At 38.4% G+C, this 19,989-nt stretch overlaps 2 long non-coding RNA genes across 13 annotated transcripts in view; one reads left to right on the top strand and one right to left on the bottom strand.

The window, feature by feature from the left end:
* The window catches only part of LOC135290247 (uncharacterized), a 33,561-nt gene extending 19,455 nt beyond the window's left edge, over nt 1-14,106 (bottom strand). For all 11 annotated transcript variants that reach the window (XR_010352982.1, XR_010352978.1, XR_010352984.1 and 8 more), the window contains exons 1-3: nt 10,034-14,106; nt 9,614-9,679; nt 1,698-1,899 (exon numbers count right to left, since the gene is read on the bottom strand). This is a non-coding gene — a long non-coding RNA (uncharacterized LOC135290247). The remainder of the gene's footprint in view (nt 1-1,697; nt 1,900-9,613; nt 9,680-10,033) is intronic.
* Nucleotides 14,107-14,141: 35 nt separating this feature from the next.
* LOC135290134 (uncharacterized) lies at nt 14,142-19,746 on the top strand. Of its 2 annotated transcripts, none has more exons than XR_010352841.1 (3): nt 14,142-14,207; nt 15,115-15,256; nt 15,731-19,746. It is a non-coding gene; the product is annotated as an uncharacterized LOC135290134 (long non-coding RNA). The 2 variants fall into 2 exon arrangements; XR_010352840.1 differs by lacking the exon at nt 14,142-14,207 and adding an exon at nt 14,226-14,441.
* The last annotated feature ends 243 nt before the right edge of the window (nt 19,747-19,989 follow it).

Below are 19,989 nucleotides of genomic sequence, written 5' to 3'. Positions count from 1 at the left end.
ATAATTTGTTTTGATTTGAAGATAAATACCCTCAAATTATTAGAAACCTTATTTCTCATAATTTTTGATCCATAATTTATTTATAACATTACAGAAAGCATTAAATGTGTGATTTAGGAAAATTGTGACCAGACTGCTCTATCCATTAATTCTCATTGTTACACCTAAAAATGGGGTTGGACACAACATCTAGAGCATCTCACTGATATGTAGACAATTGCAGAATAGATATCAGATTCAGTGCACATTGTTTTATACTCAATGGTGAAGACATGTATTTGCAAGGTGCTTGGATCATCTCACCATTTTTAAGCAATACCCTTATAACTGTCTAAAAATTCCTCTTTCAGTGGAGGCTGTAAAAGCATTTCAGTCAATTGGCCAGAAGCAATATGCAAAACCAGGTAAAATGGGACACCTTCTATTCCCAAACCTTGGTATTTTTGCAGGAGACTTGCAGCTCATGAACTTAGAAAAAGGAGAGGCTTTACGTACTAAGTGTCCTCTGAAGAAAGTAGAAAGTGTAAGTGATGAGGGTGCATGCCATAATGACACCACAGTAATAAGGCTATGCCTTAAGGCCAGAGTTTATTCTGTAGCTCTTCGGTAGTGATCTCAACTTACATTACAGAAGAGATTAACCCTTACCTTGGAATAGAGATCTAGAATAGGTCTCTTCAACTGGTGCAAACCATGGTGAGGCTCCATTTGAAAGCATTGGAGTGACGGTACTTACCTTGGCTGAGGGTATGTTCCATCTGTTGTTGTTTAACTGTAGACAGAATGACATCTCTTTGTTTGACAGCTACCAGAGAGATAATCATAGCAGGCATATCTCTCTCTGGAAATGGAACTCTGCCCAGGTTATCAGTATTCAGATATATCATCAGATTAACTTTGAGCTTGGAAGCTTGGAGTTGTATTCTGTCAATTTTCTTTTTCTCAGTACTGTACAAGATGGATTTTTTTTTTCTTCCAAAACTTTAAAATAGATTAATTTGTTTTGAGGCTAATTTCATCCTTGAACTTTCTGATTCCTGCTTTCAATAAAACATTTAAAACAAAGTGAATCATTAGCCTGATCTCAGCTGTGTTGAGATATGTTACTTATTTTAGCAGGGATTGCAATTATTTCTGCTGTGTGGTCACAATGGTTCAGTCCTGTGCTCCAAATTATTGATCCAATTGGACCACAGTTCCTTTCAGATTTTGCAAAATAGTTTTTCAGTTTCATATGTAGATATTCTACTGCCAGCAGAGCCTTTTCAAGGCTCCTGGCAGTTATTCTAAATGATGCCAGAGCAGGGCAGAATTGCAAATTATTGCTCTCTCTCTGTACCTGCAACGTTTAAGGCTGTTATCCCTGAAATCTGCCGTTCTGAAAGGGCGAAGGCTTATTAGTTGTAGCCAGAATGCATTTTTAATTAGCTTCTTGAGATGCAGAGTTCTGACAATTTAAATGGAAAATGTGGTAGACATACTTTCCAGTTCCTCTGATAGAGATCTACATCTGTATTTATCTATATCTATATCTATATCTATATCTATATCTATATCTATATCTATATCTATATATTGATTTAGATAAGAGATTTGTGCACACACACACAGACGCACGCACGCGTGCACACACACACACATACACACACACACAAACAATCAACCAAAAATATCAAGAGTTGTTTCAAGGGTCTTACCTTCCTCATCGCTTGGGCAAAACTTGCCCAAATCTTTCTTCTCTTTTATACTTTGTCTTTGAATAACTGGCTTGAACAGACAAAGGATGTCTAAGTTGAATAAGCTCATATGTTTCAAGAGATCTTGTTTTCATGGTCTTGATGTGCTCTTCTTTAGCCTGAATCCATCACAATCAAATGATGCAGTTCTGATGACCATCATCTGGGAAAGTAAAAAGATGAGATTTTATCCTGTTAATAAAAAACATATATTTTAATTTGACGTGGCATTTTACAGCCAAATTAAGAAACTCTCTTGTAAGAAAATATTAAGATAGAGAATTGTGAGGGTAAGAATATTTTTTCCTCTGTTAGTATTTAACCCAGTTCCCTTTTATGCAGAATTAGAGTTTAAAAAAAATGGGACCTAGAAAATAAAAATCAAAGAGATGTTAAGAATGTTGTATATTCACTTTTTTTTTTCCTATAAAAATGAGGATAATTTTTCCTGATTTCTAAACTGGCTTTCTTGATATGAATAATTTTGAAGGCTGATAATTAACACCTTCTGGCCCTGTGGTTGAGCCTGGTGTAAGGACTGGTTAATGTTGGCTCCTAGAGTAGCAGCTCTGGATTTCTGTTTAGAACCTTCCTATTTGGATGCAAATCATCAAGGTAGATCTGCACTTTGAGCTTGGAAAATTGATTAGAAATGATGTCTTGTCCCTCCTTGACTTCCATGGAAATTTCATAGAGAAGATAAGAACTCATCGTTTTCTTTTGAGAATACAGGGAGGTTTGGGATTCTGAGGATATAACTCTAACTCATCTGATAATTTTTTTCTCCTTTGTGTTGTCATTCTGGTGCAATTGCTGGCAGCTAAAGGAACCATATTTCTTCATATTTTAGATTGTCAGTGAGTGCTTTGGGTTTTTTGATTGATTGTAAAAATGGTGGAGATTTTTAGGGAAATGAACCTAATCACTGCCTGAAACTCACTTTTCAACTTCAGAGAAAAATAATCTTGGTGAATTTCTAATTAAAACATAAAAAATCAGTTTTCAAAGAACTTTGAAAAAAAGACATAAGCAGTTTGCCTGTGAAAGCAAAAACACAAAATGCGAAAGTAATTTAAGGCTTGGAAACCAAGGGGAAGGATAACATTCCTGTGGAAAATAAGCTGTTGACATTTCTTTCATTCTTTTTTCCTGATAGATGTGGAGACTAACCACGGTTGGGGGAAAAAAAGTAACAAATTGGGGTCTCAAGACACAGAATAAATTTACAGCGCCATGCAGAAATACACAAACCTTTGATAGGCTCATATGCTAACCTTCTTGTAGGACTGTATGGTTGATGTCAGGTCTCTCTGGCTATGCCTTTTTCTGCAAACCAAATTTTACTTGAAAAGAGGCATCATGATATGCAAGGGGGACTAGTGAAAAGTACCCCAAACTCAATTCCATTGCAGTTCCCCTTCAGGCTCAGTCCCTGTTTCCAGGACAACTCGAGGGACAATGGAAAGTTTTTTGAGTTTGTATTGTTGCAGTCAGGAAGCTGGGATTTTGCCAGGGCCCATTAAAGATGGCCTATGCACCAGTTCCCCATCCACAGCACAGACATGACTGTGCTTTCTATCTTCACAGAATTTTCTGTCAGGCCCTAAACAGTGTAATCATTGACAATAATCAGTTAAAACCTCAAACCCAGCATTCATTAAATTGATTTTCATGGTCAAATAGATAATCCGGGGTAATCTTTTTTGTTATTGTTTCTTTTGGGGTTTTTTGGTTGGTTGGTTGGTTTGGCTTGGTTTTTGGGTTTGGTGCCTTTTTTTGTTTGTTTTTGGTTTTTGTGGTTGTTTTTTTTTTTCTGTCTGCTTCTATCTCTAATTTACTCTTTCAATCCAGTGCCTAAAATCACCATTGAACTTTCTTTACCCTGATTAAAAAAGCATGCTCTTTTTCTAAGTAAGAAGCAAACCAACCAAAAGGCTTATATATTTATTTATAACTTTTCCATTTTCAAGACTCTTTTTTGCAATATGGCCAACTGCTATCCTGATATGATTGTAGGAAATATTTATAATTCTGTTAAATGAGTCTGATTAATCTTGACTTGCTTTTCACCCAATTTTTTATAGTTAGATGATGGACTTTGGAAGCTAAGCATGTCAGAGAAGATCTGCTACAGGCTACTTCATAACACATTTTATAGCACTTGGCTGTTGATTCAAATATTAAGACTGAATTTTCTTTTTTTTTTTCATATCTTGCAACAAACAGAATTCATGCAGCACATGTGGAAGAAAATTCTAGGGCATCAGTGAGGAGAAATACTTTTTCTTACTTATCCTCCCCTTGTTTTGACAGAGGAAAAATGTGGCCCATAGTTATACCATCACTCTTCACACTCCAAAGATGATGGGAAACCTTCAAGAGTGTTTTTGAATCGTGAGTTGGCGATGGCTGCTAGACTGCTCATAAACCTACTTCACTTCCCTTCATGTGCAGAGCTTCAGCTTGCAAATGCAGTGTGCTGTGGCTGACAAAGTCTTTTTCAAACCTTGATCGGCAGCCAGGCAGGACTTGGAGCTGCACACCCCTAGATATGTTTGTCCAGTTGTTCATGGTGTAGTCACAACTCATACACTTTTTTAGATGGGGCAAGACGTTTTTATATTCTGTCTAGCACCTGCTTTCTTTATCATCTTCACAGACTCTCTCTCTGACAGACTGTTTTTCCAAATACAGCATTTTGATATTGACATAGTATCATCAGTGGTCAATTGAGTTGATTCAGTAGATTTTTTTTAAGGTCTCTGTAAGATCTTTTTTTTTTTTTTTTGCCCTTCAGTGAGGAAAAAAAATCAGTAGTTTCTTGGCAATACATAATAAATTATTAAAATGGAGTACTTAAAGTGTTCCTTGCAGTCTTTTGATGCACTATGTAGATCTTTGTCTAATAGTGCCATACAAGCTGAGTTTTCTCCCTATTAGACTGTTCTACATAGAGCAAGAAGATTTTTATTTGTACAACACCTGAATAAACTCAGTTTTTTGTTTTACTTGGATCAAGGATACTAATATTTTAAACATCATGATTCATGTATGGATTTTATTACATTATATTCTCAGACTTCAAATGTCCTTTTTTTCTTCTTCTCACACTTTATTTTCCTTTGTTTTCACATAAGAAAGTTACAGAGTATAGTTTTGTTAATGACATATAGCTATCAAATCTAGTTATGGATACAGCAGCCATATTTTCTTATTAAAAGAATAAAGCATGTATGGAAGAACACCTTTTCAAGTAGTGACATTTGATTTTATCATTTCCCTCTTGGCACCATTATCAACAGCTTTGATATTGTAACAAGAGGTAGAAAACAGTGTACAATTAGTATACATCTTTATTTGTGAGTTTTCAGTACATATTGGGCACCCCCAAAATGCAGAACAGTAGTTCTGCTCTGTGAGTGAATCAAAAGAATGCAGCAGCATTTCTTCATTTTCTGTTTGGTTTAAACCTGGCTTATATTTCTGATACCCCTCTTCAAAGGAGAAGCGATTATCATTTTTCAACATCCATGATGATTCTGTATCATGAGTAACATTTGATCTAAATTTAGCCCACAACACCGATGCATCTCGCTTGGACACCACTTAATTAATTACCATGTGATAGCTGTTGCTGGACACTTAATGGATTGTATTGAAACAAACTAAGAATAAAACACTCCAGTTTCTGCAAATTATTCAAAGTGTCATGTTCTCATAACAAGTAATAACATCATCCTATTTTCTCACAGCTGTCCCTCCCACCTTATTTAATAGAAATGACACAACAATCAATGTCACAAACTCTCTGTTCATGGTTTTTATTCTAGTTTCTTCCGCATTTTGCATCATTAGCAATATCTGAAAACTACGTTTTGCTGTTCTCAACAGATGAAAACTTGAGTGCAAGGAAAATACTGACTGTTAATTAGGCAGATAAACCTTTTCTTTTTAAAATTTTTTTAAAAAAACGGAATGAGAGGTTTGCAAGTATAAAAATACATGCTAATTATGGCAACACAACGGTTGCTGAAAGACAAATACAAATGCTCATCATCTTATACATTTGTTAAAACTAATTTTGCAGTAGTCTGTCTTTTTAAGAGGTGAAATGATAGTGTATATGGACATTTTTCTCCATGCACAATTCCTCATACTCCTCAAGCAGAATCCTGCAAATTTATACCCAAAAAACTGAGCTGTCTGAACCACTAGAGAAACATCAGCATATGAAAGTCAATCATGGCAAATATCTGAAGCCAGTGTGGAAATTCTCTCCATGGCTTTTTTGCCAGATATCATAGGAGCAGAAAAGTGGTTTCCAGTCACCATTCCCACCTCTTTGCAGCGTTCTGCTAATTGCATCTTCATGAAATCTGACCTGACATGCTTTCTACTTTATTACTTTGCTGTTGAAAATAAATTGTTATTTTCAGGACAAGTTGTATGACATTCTCTAGTTTTCCAGAGAAGGAAAAAAAAATCTGCAGACCTGCTGAGGTGTACTTGCAGCAGTACAGTGGCATGGGGAACTTTAAATATACTCATGTTGCTTCACATTAATCACTGCTGAGTGACTCAGAAAGATCCAGTGGGTGAAGCAACTGCTTTAAAGGACAGAATGCCATAAATAAAGCTCTTATCCTTTTTTTAGAAACCAGCTAGGATATCACCAGGAGCAGATTTTGGTGACAAAACTCAAAACTATATTTTAAACCATACATTATAATATAGAAAAGATAATGGTATGGTCAGAAAATGGGAAGATGACTTTCATCATTCAACGACTTTAAGTCTATGAAATAAGTATGGTGAGCTTTTGATGTCATTCTTCTTCATGTCTGCTGCATCTATTGTGCCTGATACACCCAAGGCGAAGGACTCAATCTCTAAAACCTGTCTTTATAAATTGCATATGTCATTGTACTAGCTCAGCTGTTGAAGCCTAAATTAGGGAAGTTATTCAGTTTTATATCCAGGTTTTGGGTTTGTATTGCTTGGTGGCTGCTATTTTTTAACTCCTTTTTTTCAGACTCAGCTCTGACTTAGTGTTTACATCACGGGTTGTGTAAAGGTGTAGAGGAGGTACAGTGAACTTACAGGAAGTAAAAATATAAGTATATAAGTAATCATATTGGGCAGATTATCCTTCAATGGAAATCTATGTGTTTATGGAACAAGAAGTCTGAAAATTATTTTGAGAATCGGTTGTGAGCATGTGCAATTTCACCTACATGCTGTAGTGGTTGCCTGGTTTATTTAATGGCCCATACCTTCCTGCCTGGGCTGTAGATTTTAGACAAGTTTCATTGCATAAAGCAAGATTTCAGAGAAATTTTCCCTGCACTGTTCTTTCATTTGTGAAGCTATGCTGTTAAATTAACTGCTGACAATGTCACAAAGAATGGGGTGAAGATTAATATACTCTACAAGGATTAAATTTTCTCATTTTTCAGACTGGAATACTCATACAGTACTATGAAACCCCTCAGAAAAACCACCCCTGAGTTAATAGTGTAGCACAGAATGACAGCTTAGTTCTAAAATCCTTTCTATTGCTTTTTTAAATTTTTTTTTCTTTCCTAGTTGGAGTAGGTGGCATAGTAATATATCACAAGATTGGGACCAAAAAGCTTTTCTCTTATTCAGGGAGCTCTAAGCCTTTTTAACAACTTCTGCTTGAAATGTTCGTTGATATCTGCAGGAATTTTCTTACTCGTTTCTGCCTTGCTGCTTCTTTGAACTTCCCCTTATGTCACACCCTGTCACTGTGGTGACAGGCCTCTGTGCTCAAAATATGAACCAACACCTGGTACACTCAGATCTGGGAAAATCCCTCAAACAGCAGCTGCAAGCCTTGACCAAAATCAAGACTCTCAGAATGAAACCACAGGGACCCCATGCTGGAGGCACACTTCAAGTGATTCACACATCAAACCATTCTTTACAAGAGGAGAGACAAGGGAATTTCTTAGCTGTATTTTTTGCCTCATAATGATCTCTCCTCAAAGCATTTCTTACTGGTAGAATATCAGCTTTCATAATTCACTAGCATTTTTATTTGTCAAAGTAAATGTCTTAGTAATGGCATGGGGCACTGATATTTACGGCAGCCAGGAAGATACGGAATCCAGTGAAACAATGCTTAAAACTGTGTAGTGTCTTGTGCATATAGATACACAGAAATATGCCTCTAAAATAATGACATTTAGTAATTGCTCCCGGAATGTTATTTTTAAGAACTAAACAAGTGAACAAAACAGACATCCCTTTACTGAACATGGTCCAAAATATGACAATTATAACTATACAACTTTTAATATTCTTTTTCCTAATAATGTAATTTTCATTTTCACTTTTCTCAGAATCTGACTTTTCAGAGTAACTGTGAAAAAAACTAGTTTATTTGAACAATTAGTCCCTGTAGGATGGATGACATGGGACAGAATTTTTTTTTCTTTTAATCTTTTAGTACAGCTTACAGCTGATCATTTGTTTGACTTGTATGGAGTAACAAACACACATTGCTTATAATGTGTCCAAATGTCTAGTCCACGATATTGACATGATCAAAATTTAGGAGAAAGAAGGGGAGAGAAACAAAAGTGTAGGATAATATGCAAAGTAACTGTGCAACAGTTTATCATTTTCACTGAACATCATTCTTCCTACACAGGTTCTTACTGCCTCCTGTTCCCCTTCCAGTGATTCCATAATTCTTTACCTCTATTTCCCTGTCCTTTTAAATTATCATGCTTCCCTTAAAGACTGAAGTGTTTGCTGAATGAAGATGCTTCTTGCTTTGGAGAAAAAAAATTAAACAACTGTATTTTATTAAGCATTAAATTTACATTAGCATTTATATTCAAAGAAAAGACTTGGGAATTTATATTCCCAAGACAAGGAAGGATTTAAAAAAATATTGCTGCTTGCTATCAGAAAATATCTAAAATTTAGTGTCTTTGGAATAATGTCAAACTTTTGCTGTCAAGCATATAAAAGGCAAGGAAATGCCAAATCCCAAAATCTCTGGTGTCATTTTGAGCATTACCTTTATGTTACAAGCTTTAGTTATGTAATTGTCTAATGTCACATAAACTACTCGGACACTGGGAAGAACTAGATGCAGCTGTTAGGCTTTACAGGTGCATAAAAATATAGGGCACTTGAGACTCACTGTCATTCAGATTCAAGAAGGGACTGTTTTGTCCTCCTTATGGGTCCCCTTTTCCATTTCTCCTAAACTTATCTAGTTTTACTACCAATATGTGGCTGAACTAAAGCCATACCTTTATTGTGTATATATGAATGGAAGTTCTTTTACTAAAGGCAGATTCTGGGATGTGGGAGTAAGGGGTTCATTGCAGAGAGAATACACTTTTTTTTTTTTTTTTGCCAAATATCACACTGTTACACCAAAGTCTAAGAGACCAAAGTTTCAGTAAATCTTTCTCCTTTGCTAGTCCATATACATTTTCTGTTGTAATTTCTTTCATTTATGTGGTGGAATTGTTTCTGTTGTTGTTCCACTTTATGGCTATCATTCCTTTTCTTGCCTTTTATTACTCTTTGGTTCTTTCCATGTGATCTATTGGAACAAAGAATAGATCTATTCTTTTAATCTATCTTTTAATCTAGATCTATTGCTATTCTATTAATAATAGACCCACCATTTTTATTTACATTTTATTAACTCATAAGTTCAAATGACTGGTGTACGAAGAGTGGTATTGTCCCACAAAACCACTTTGGTGTTGTGATTTTTTGTGTAGGGTATAAATGCCTCTTTCTTTCATCTTATCTCCTTCTCCCTTCCCACCACCCGCTTTATGTAAATTATGCAGAAATAAAATAAAACTTCTCAATAAAACATTTACCTGTCAAACAATTGCACAGTTTTAGGCTAGTGCAGCCCGCCAATGCTGTTGATTCCATTCCAGGAACTGTGAAAAAAAGAGAATATCTCAGTAATGATATATTTTTGCAAAAGAAAAGCAAAGAAAGAGCTAACAAGAAAATAGGTGCCCATCTTGCTTCTTCATTCCTTTCTTGATACTTATGCAAGCAAGGATATCACTATAAGGGGAAAGCTCCAGGAGATCTCAAAAATACATTATTCCTACAATGTCTATAAGCCTCCCTTGATTATAAAATCCAGATCATTACACAAGCGGGAGTAAAGGTCTGAGGGCTACTGTAATTCTATTTTTCAGCAATGCATCACACTGAAAAGAAGCACCCGTGTTTCATAATTCTGTATTGATGTGCTCATTTCATGGATCAAGGACCAAGCGTACCTTTTTGCACTCCACTTTGGCTTTGCTCTGTGCAGCAGAACCCTGACCGCCACAGCATATGTGCATGATCATTGGTAGAGAGGCACATCATTCTCATGAAGGTTTAAATTCTGGAAACAAGTGCCTGTTTCCTTGTGTAACATGCTTCCTTGATGATAGTTTATTTGCTCCTGAACCTGAATAGACTTGATAAAAGGGCTACACTTAAACATCAAACAGCCTGCAGAGTCCAGCAATATAACGACAATGAAGACAGAAGAGGATGTGAGTTAATAAAAAAGGAGGTCAAATATCACAAATGCAAGTTGTTGAATATTTACTATTTGGAGAGACCTTATTTTGTGAATCCTCAATAACAAGAAAGCCATTGAGGTGCAAGTCCAGAAAACGGTAACAGAACTGATTTTCATCATAAACATTAGAGAACTAGTCTTTGATCTTATTAATGTCTACAACTACCTGAGAGAAGGTTGTAGGCAGGTGGGGGTCAATCTATTCTCCCAACTGAAAAACAGTAGGACATCCCATGGAATTGTCTGATCCCTGGAATTGTTAAAGGCCAGTCTGTATAAGGTCCAGTCTCTACGGCAGAGTTGTTGGAGCTACATGATCTTTAAGGTCCCTTCCAACCCAAGCCATTCTATGATTCTGTAATTCTATGGCTAGAGGAAATGTCTTCAAGTTGTGCCAGGAGCAGTTTCGTTGGGATATTAGGGAAAAAAATCTTTGCCAAAACTTTTGTCAAGCCCTGTAGCAGGCTGCTCAGGCTAGTGGTGGAGTCATCATCCCCTGGAGGTGTCAGAAAGACATGTGGATGGGGCACCTGGGGACATGGTTTAGTGGGGGGCTTTGCAGTGTTGGACTAGTGGTTGAACTTGATGATCTTGAGGTCTTTTCCAATCTAAACTGATGCCTCAGGTTTTAGTTTTTATATTTTTTAGATTCTGTACTACTTTAGTGTGTAATTCTGAGCTTCATATTAGGGGATAGCAAGCTCTCTTCACAGAGTAGCTAGACAAAACAATTCCTTCTCTAGCTGGGGACCCAGGACAAATAATCCAAATTTCAGTCCTAAGAGCATAAACAACCAAGAAGGATGGGACTTCATAAGCTAAAGCTATAACTGGACAACTAATTCCAATATGCTAATGGACCAGAACTTGTAAAAGTGAAGACATTGTGACCCATTGTCCATTTTGTGACCATTTTGGTTGATCTTGGGTGTAGCCCTGGCTGGGCTCTTGTATTGCCCAAGGTGTATCCACTGAGGCCTTTTAATAAAAACCTACTTTAATAAATACTTTACTTACCTACCTAGCCTCTATACTAGGTCAGCCTTCACAAGGCATCAAAATAATGTCACAATTCTCTTTTTCTATAAAATAGGCAATAAGAAAAAAAGACTGCAAGCTCTTGTCAGGTGGTCACATATTTGTGTCACTCAGTTTTACGGGACTCAGTTGCATGACTCAGAGCCTTGCATCCTCATGAAACATAAATGGATTACAATTATAAAGTTAGTTGTAAACTCTAATTTTCCACTGCTTAGCCATCTTGTATGGATATTACAGCTGGCTGCTGATAAACAGCATAGGCACTTATTAGGGGGCAGCAGTTCAGAAAAACAGTCTAATTCAGATTGAGATACTTTAAGAATACAGGCTTCAGGTAGAAATTCTATGGGTTCCTACAACCATAGGTTTTGAGCTTACTTTGTAGTTTCCTTCCTCATCTCAAAGTCAACTCTCCGATAACACATAGCCTTCTTTTGGGACCAAGAGACCAATACTAGATCCTTCCATCTCTATCTGTGGTCTAGGCCTAACCGGAACTATCTAATTTAATGACATTGTCAATGACATGGACCAAGGGATTGTGTGTTCCCTCCCCACATTTGCAGGTGACACCAAGCTCAGTGGTGTGGTTGACATGCCTGAAGAACAGGATGCCATTTAGAGGGACCTGGATGGAGTCCATGAGGTCTAAAGGCGGCCTATATGAAAGACAAACATTTTAATAGGGCCTATTGCTACAGAATAATTTGAAAAGGATTGCAACTAAAGCGTTGTCAATTTAGATTAGATGTAAGGAAGAAATCTTTTACAATGAGGGCAGTAAGGCTCTGGCACAGGTTACCCAGACAAGGTCTGAATGTTCCATCCCTGGAAGCGTTCAAGGCTAGTTGGATGCAGCTCTGAGTGACTTGATCTAGTGGAATGTTACTGTTCGTTTGGGGGTTCCCAGGGAGCCCTCAGAGGGCCCCCTAAGCTGTATGTTCACTGGTAGCAGCAGGCAGGCAAGGAGACTCTACATGGCTTCTCGTTGGATCTACCCTTATGACCCGACAGGCCTCTGCTGTCTAAAACTGAAAACAGGACAATCTGCAATATGAACACACATTTCAACTAGAAAAGCATAATTGTAAAAACTACTCATGGGGATGGGAGGGAAATGGAGGGAAGACAGGTATTGGATAAGAATAATAAAAAGGTTAGAGGGTTTTAGGATAAAAGTTCTAGCTGATGAGCTCTTTTCAGCTAAAACAAATGGATAGTGATTGGGAATTGGGGAGGTTACGGTGAGCCAGGGACTCTGCGAAAGAAAAACCTTTTTGGGGTACCCTGCACCTTCGAGCAGTTTGCTTCTGGTGAACTACTCAAAATAAGGAATAAAAGGGGTATGGATTGCAGAGAAGGATATCATCTTGCTCTTGGAATAAGAGGTGAAGGAGATCATAAAGTAGAATTTTCAATTAAACAAAATATACAAGGCTGTTAAAACTGGTATTACAAAATTACTTTAGCCTTGGATTTTGGTTTCTTAGCTTCTTCTCCCGTTCCAGCTCCTATCTTGTGGGATTTGGAAGGTGGAAGGTGGGAACTAGGAGTTGGAGGGGAGGTTGGATCATGAGAGACAGGGAAGGGGCAGAGCATGAGGGAGAAAAAGTGGGAAGAAAGGGATTTTGGGGAGGAGAAGTAGTCATGTGGCTGGAGCAATCTTGGCTGACATGTGCGGCTACGTTGGATCTCTGGCCATGTGGCCACAGTACACATGGCCTAGAGATGAGGCCTAGTCATACTGAGCCTTAGCTGTGTGGCTGCTGTGCCGGGCTTAGCAGGACATAGTGGACTACCGGGGGTTTGTTAAGGGGAAGGTAGGCTGGGATGGAGTTAGGGAGAAGGAGCAGCAACAGAGGCAGAGAGTCACAGACCGAGAAAGGAGGTCACCGAACCGACAAAACCAGTTTTGGGTGGTGTGGGGCTCAGGCAAAACTGAAAACTGATTCTTGCTTGTCTGGTGGCTCTCCCATGGAAACTGGTGGGCTTTGGTTCCTTCTTTCGCCACTGCTGTGATCCAGCGGGTTAAGTAAAAATTGATCCAACTGATTTTAATAAAAATAAAAATAAAAATAAAATTCATTCACTACTGATATACAGTCCCAACAGCCAACAACCAAGGACAGCATCGACCCCGGGATTGAAGCTGGTTGAACTCAGATCAGGCCTCTATCGCACCGAATCCCCCCATTCACCAATGCCGCCTGGCAGAGTTCGATTTTTATACTCTTTTTCTTGCCCGAGGTGGAGTCCCTTTGTCCTTCCATGGACTTCTTCATATTCATGTTGTGTCTATTCTCTGTCATGCACTGGACAAAACCTTGTCCGGGAACTGATGTGTATCTGCTCCTCGGTTCCCAGAATCCCGCATTCAGATGTATGTCCTTGATGGTCCTGTCTATCTGAGATGAACATCTTCATGGGCCATCATCACTGGGCGTTCTCTCCTTTGTGGCAGCAAGAACGCCCATCTCCTGTGCAGGCTAGGTCCATTTCGTATGTTAATGACACACCTCCTCCTTGGCTACCAGCTGCGGTTTCACCACCCTGTGAAGCAATCCCCTTCTCCCTTGCTGGTGTGATTTTAAAGTTTTATATTATATTATTTGAACAATCATATTCTATCAGCACGAATTACCATCATATTCATAACACATGGCATCAGCTGCTCCGGCTCGGCTATCTGCAGGGCCCGCCCGCTCTGTGGGACCCTCCCCTGCCACCTCCTGGCAGGGGTCGGCGGGCTCGGCCCCGCTGCTGCAGCGATGGTACTGCGAGCGGCGGGCCGGGTGCATTCCGCGTGGCTTTTCTGAGTGCCGGGGTGCGCACGTGCAGCGGTGGGTTGGGGCCGTGGCGAGCTGGCGGTGGTGGGATGGCATGCGGTATCTTGCGAGGCCTCTGCGCAGTGGTGGCAGGGCAATGAAGGTCCATTTTTGTCTTAGGGTTGTCGGTGCTCAAGCCTCATGTTAGGTGCCATTTGTTGCAGCCTGAATTGCTGCTAGTAAAGTCCAGCGCAAAGAAGCAAAAAGGGCCTTTGCATAATATCCACAGATGCTTAATTCAGCCACATGGTGAGATGTTCATGTCCAAGTCATACATACATATTGAGAGTCCAGCTTTCTCTCTCTACGGGCCCGTGGCCTAACCCTGGTCTTGGGGCAGTACAAAGGTCAATCAGGGAAATGGGAGGGAGTGGCTCAGGAACGGACATAGGAACAGGGGAAGGAGCCAATGGGGTGTAACTTAGGAGATGGCCCCCACAGGGCCTCCACAGTGGAAGATGTCCCCTGCCCTTGTCAGGTGGTTAGACTAGCTGACTGTGAAAAGGTACCTCTCAAAACAAACCATTCTATGATTCTAAGATAATTCTGTCAGGATGAGGAGAATATGGATCCCCAGAGTTACTGTACAAGCTGGCTTGTACTGATAAATAAGGCACCCAGCCTGGTTTCATAAATTGGGCCCTGGATTAACAGACAGGGAGCTTCACCCATCACATTCCATCCTGGCCTGCAGACATCTCACTGGTCAGGAGCTGGGCTGTGTGAGGATCAGACTAGAGAGCTGTCTAGACACAGGAGTTTTGAATTCGCTATATAAGAAGCCTCTCAACAATAAAATATGCTGTTTGTCTCACAGAGCTTCAGGGTGTGTGTACTCTCCCTGTCTCTGATCACCTACCCCAAGGACCACATGAATTTTAAAAGTTATACCCCAGTCCTAGCTAATGATCTTTCTCAACAGTGAGAGTGGACCAAGACTGTTGATTGGACTGAACCTACAGTTTGGTACCTGCAGTGTATTGTAGTGATGATATTTATCTACTGCCTTTGAGATGAAGATCTATTCATTCTTGAACTCGTAACTTGTGTCGCCAGTCCTTGAGGTAAATAAGTGAGGTCCATACTTATCCAACGTACATATTCAAAAAGCGAAAAAACCCCATCTTCCTGTACTTCAGTCTGACTGCTCCCTAGATGGCTCAGAGATCCCAGAAGTTCTCCAGAGAATTTTGTACCTTCAGATCCCATCATCTTTGAGGGAGCACCGTATTCTCTAGACAAGCATGGAGTCCCGTGCTCTGTGCAGAAATCTTAAAATTCCCCCTTTCACTTTTCCTGGGTCTTGAAGGGTTTGGCCATACCCCTTTAAGAAAGTTAGGTAGGGAACTGAATTCTTCATTTTTTTTTTTTTTTTCCCAAAAGTGCATCCTGCTGCTGGGAGTCAAGCTGCGCTTTTGCTTCCTGTCCTAGTATCTCCAAAAATTATGGCTTTGATTGCACAAGGTCCCAAGAACCTATTGCAGAAAGAGCATAAGATGTGGGGGTTTTCTAAACATGCTTTATTTTTCTTCTTGCAGGATGTTGTCTAAGAGAGTAGCTTTACATTTGGACCACCACCTTCATTGGGACCTAACCTTCACTTGCAGGCAGCACTGCTCGTAAAACACCTTTTGTGTCTTTTGAGGTCTGTGATTTAGATCTTCACTGGCTGATGTACTGACTCCCTGCCTAAGCCTCCTAATTCTGCATGCCATACAAGCAGAATTGCGCCAATGCTATTAATTTATGGAGCTGTCTGATAGATTTTAATTTTTAGATATTTAAGGCTCACAAAGAACATAAACAAAGCACATGCCACCTGTCCCAAAAACTCCTGTTTAGTATAAAAATGCTTCTATTAGCAGAGTTAAATAGTTTGTTTTCCAAGTGGAAATTGAAGTTCTCTCAGGTGTTTACATGCCTAAACATTGCATTGAAGATCGGAATTGCAGAGATCCTTGTATTCTCATTAAATCTAACAATTTAATGCTCATCAGTTATATGAGACCAGAGCACTAAATAGAGGCTAAATAGGAGCTTCACTGTGAAAACTGAACTTCCAGAAATTGAAGGAGTAGTTGATATAAATTAAATTTAAAAACCAAACCAACCAAACAACCAAACAAAAAAACCCACAAAAAAACTGAACACCACTGAACAAAAAAAAATTAACAAACACAAAAACAACAAACAATGCCTCCCAAACAAAAAAAAAAAAAAAACAACCAGAACAAACAAACAAAAAACAAAAAAACCAATAGCCTCCTTCCCCCCGAAAAAATCCCAAAGAGAAGAAGAAAGTAGTAATATTCTGCACTGCACCCTTTTGTTTATCTTGGTCTTTGTGCCTTACGGTTAGCAGGAATAAAAGGTATCTGATTACTTCTTAGTGTTATATGTCAAATGCTTTGCCTTATCCTTGGAATTCATAACATTTCTTGTTCTTCTTAAAATCTATGTACGTGGATTATCCCATAAGGTCAGATCTCATTACTCTGCAACAGGAGGTATATTGTGCCATGTTTTCTATGCACAGCAAAGTATACACCCAGTATTTTATGTAGTGTAATTTCATTACAGTGTAATGCCAACACTGATTTTATGAAGACACCGGCATGGTGATCTAAATTGCTTTGCATATTTCTATGGTCACTTTCTGGAGGTGGAATACATCAAGGAAACACTTTCAGAGAACTTTTGAGTATCACTTATCTTCAAAAACATGTTGAACAGCTGGTCTTGTTCCAGGGACTCTGTTGAAGAATACCTTGTTGGAATGGTCTGCAGTTAGCCAGGGACAATGGGATGAGGTCTACACATGAGAATAACACAAGGAAGACTTATTGCACTGCTGGGAAATCCTGACTTGCATGATTATATAATCAGAATCATTATCTCAGTTTTGCTCTTTTGAGAGAGAAAGATAAGATTCTTGTATGCTATAAGCTTGAGAACAAATGATAATTAAGATAATTTTCTTTATATGAATGCCTGTGGATAGAAATTGGGTACAAAATAATTTTTTCTTCTGAGCAAAAAGGAAACTCTGTTATAAAGGGAAAAGGTGCGTATTTTGTTCAGTTCTTGCAGGATTTAATCATAACCTAAAGGTGCCAATTGCATTTTTTTATGGGATTAACATCTGTGTTCTGGTATCTAATAGGGATTTCAGATTCTATGTGGAAAAGCTCTGTTTATTTTTCCAGCACCGTAGATTGTTCCCCTGTTTGTGCTAATTGCTCCTCTGTGCATGTAGTGCATATTGTCTAGCTCTTATATTAGATAACTTCATTTGTGCTGTGCTAGTCTCAAACACACCTGCAAAAACCTGTGATACCTTTTAAAGCTGAAGATGTTTCCCTTGCTTCTTATAGCACAACAGTCATGACTACCTGAGGTATCATACTGAAAGAGTAATTACAGCTGAATATACAGAGTGCTAGATAAAAGTGCAGTGCTAGATAAAAGATAACCATTTAGGTATGCGAACCAGTCTGGGCCAAATAACACAGCTAATGTCATCATGTCACTCCTGGAATTCATTTCTATCAGCGCCTTTCCTATTATTTAGACATACATGGTGCTGTAAGTTTAATCTAGCTTTACAAATAAAATAATTATTTTCTAAGGAAAGATACCTTTCCACCGTGGATTCCTAAAATACCTTGCACTGGACAGGATGTGGAAAGCAAATGTGCATAGGACAAAGTAGTATGCTTTGGTCTGGGAGAAGCTTACATAGCAACTGCATGCACGGCTGGTAGTAACTGGAAATGCAAAAGGCCCAAGACTCAATTTTTTTGTTTGGTTGTTTGTTGCTTATTGTTTATTAATGTTGGTGGGGTTTTTTTGGGTTACTGCTTATGGGATGGATTTATTTATGAATGCTAATAGCTCTTTAACAAAAAGCAAAATGCACACAGAACTGGGCCCTGGCCTGGTAAATCTTAAAACTCTTTATCAAAGAACTGCTGTTCATTCTTTAAAATCCGAAAATGCCTTCTCTGACCTGATGCTGCTGCTTTGCATCATTCTGACAGCTAAAAACAGCCCTAACTGGCCAACTGAGGATTCAATTTTTAAAGCTATAATGACTCCTATGATAATCTGCTCTGGCTGTTGCCTCAGGGTCAGGGTATGACATGTTGACTTTCCACTAATTCCCTATCTGCTAGAACAGCCTTGTGGGGTCCAATGCATGGTGAAATGAGAGCAGCTCAGGCTCCTGTAATACACACCAAGTATAACTAATGTAGGAAGAGAGGGCTTTTTAATTAACTCCTTTGTCTCTTTCCTACAGTTTTTGGAAGTTCCCAGGTTCTGCTCTTTTATTCCTCAATTTATAAGAACAAATAGATACAAAATACATAATTGTGAGAGAAGAAGTTTTCAGGGTGTGAATGTTTTACAATAGAGTATTGTCAGGCCACAGTTTGGTCATACACCTTTGCAAATGCCTGAAATTCTGTATCCGTGAAAAATTTGATGAGGAAGACAATTTGATAGGCACTTACAATTAAAGTTATAAATGATTCCACTATGTGCAAAGCTATGGAGACTGAGGTCTGATATCTCCTTCACACAAATAAGTGATCTTGATTTTTATTCTGTTCAATTTACACATTTGAGATATTTTCAGTAAGGAGCAAACACGTTCTACTGAAAAAAAACCCCTATCATTTGCATCCTTGTAATCTTTGCACAGCTGTATATCATGGTTTCTGATCTACAGAGTTCTTCTGAAATTAGTGAATCTGAGACACCTGAAAGTCAGCTGAAGGTGTGCAGGCAATGACTCTGCTCAAGACATTTCATTTCCTGTAATACAGAACTCTGATAAGGTTTGTTGATTTGTCATTGTCAAGAAATGTGCAAGAAGGCTACTCTAAATACAGCCAGCCTGCTTCTCTAATCTCTAATTGCCAGTGTCATTGAGACTGCCCCTTCCTTCCATCTTATGTCTTTAGTCAGTTTGCAGGTATGTTTTAATGAAAACAGTTTATTTCATGGCATTGAGTAAAAGTGGTTCTTAATCTATCTGACTTTATGTAAGTACACATATTCCATAAAGCAGAAGTTTTCCTTATTTAGTGAACTATTTAAAATACTGTATGTGAGGGTATGCAAACAATTTACTCAGATTCACTCCATTTTTTTTAAATTATTCTACACAAGAAAACAAAATCGGCAAGAGTTCAGTGTTTTTCTGGGTGGATTTTTGCCTTTGGAACCAGTCACCATTGAGCTCAGATCATATTCATGAACTCGAAATATATATTTGCTGATTGTTTGTGATAAACAAGCTCAGTAAAAATGAAGGGAGTTGGCTTAAGCTGGAAAGCTGCATAGCTATATGAGAGTATAGAATACAAATGTGAAACTATGTCTTTCTTCAGGCAGGTATCAAACAAGACATCTCATAAGACTATAGCTTTGAAGTTCTTAATAGACACTGATTTGTATAAATAAAGACAAAACGTTATTCAAATAGCCTTTTGAAGGATATTTTTTGCATGAAATATCAAAGTTAAATGCACAACAAATAGAATGAAAATGTCACAACAGTATTAATACTCAAGAAAGGTTCAGTACCAATTAAGTACTGGACAAAATTTTGTGTCTATTTTATTCTTACCAGCTTGTCCATCCTCAGCAAGTACACTTTTTAAAATTATGAGCAGAAAGAGGAATATTAGGATGTACTTTGAATTTCCTCCTTGCCTATTACATGGTAAATTTCTATTTCTCTAAAGGGCAGAGCCTTTTGCACTGTTTCCCATTTATATTTTTATAAGAA

This window comes from Passer domesticus, chromosome Z, assembly GCF_036417665.1.
Source record: "Passer domesticus isolate bPasDom1 chromosome Z, bPasDom1.hap1, whole genome shotgun sequence".
NCBI classification, from domain to species: Eukaryota; Metazoa; Chordata; class Aves; order Passeriformes; family Passeridae; genus Passer; species Passer domesticus.
Note: the sequence above shows the minus strand (reverse complement) of the source record. Positions and strands in the feature narration are given on the sequence as shown.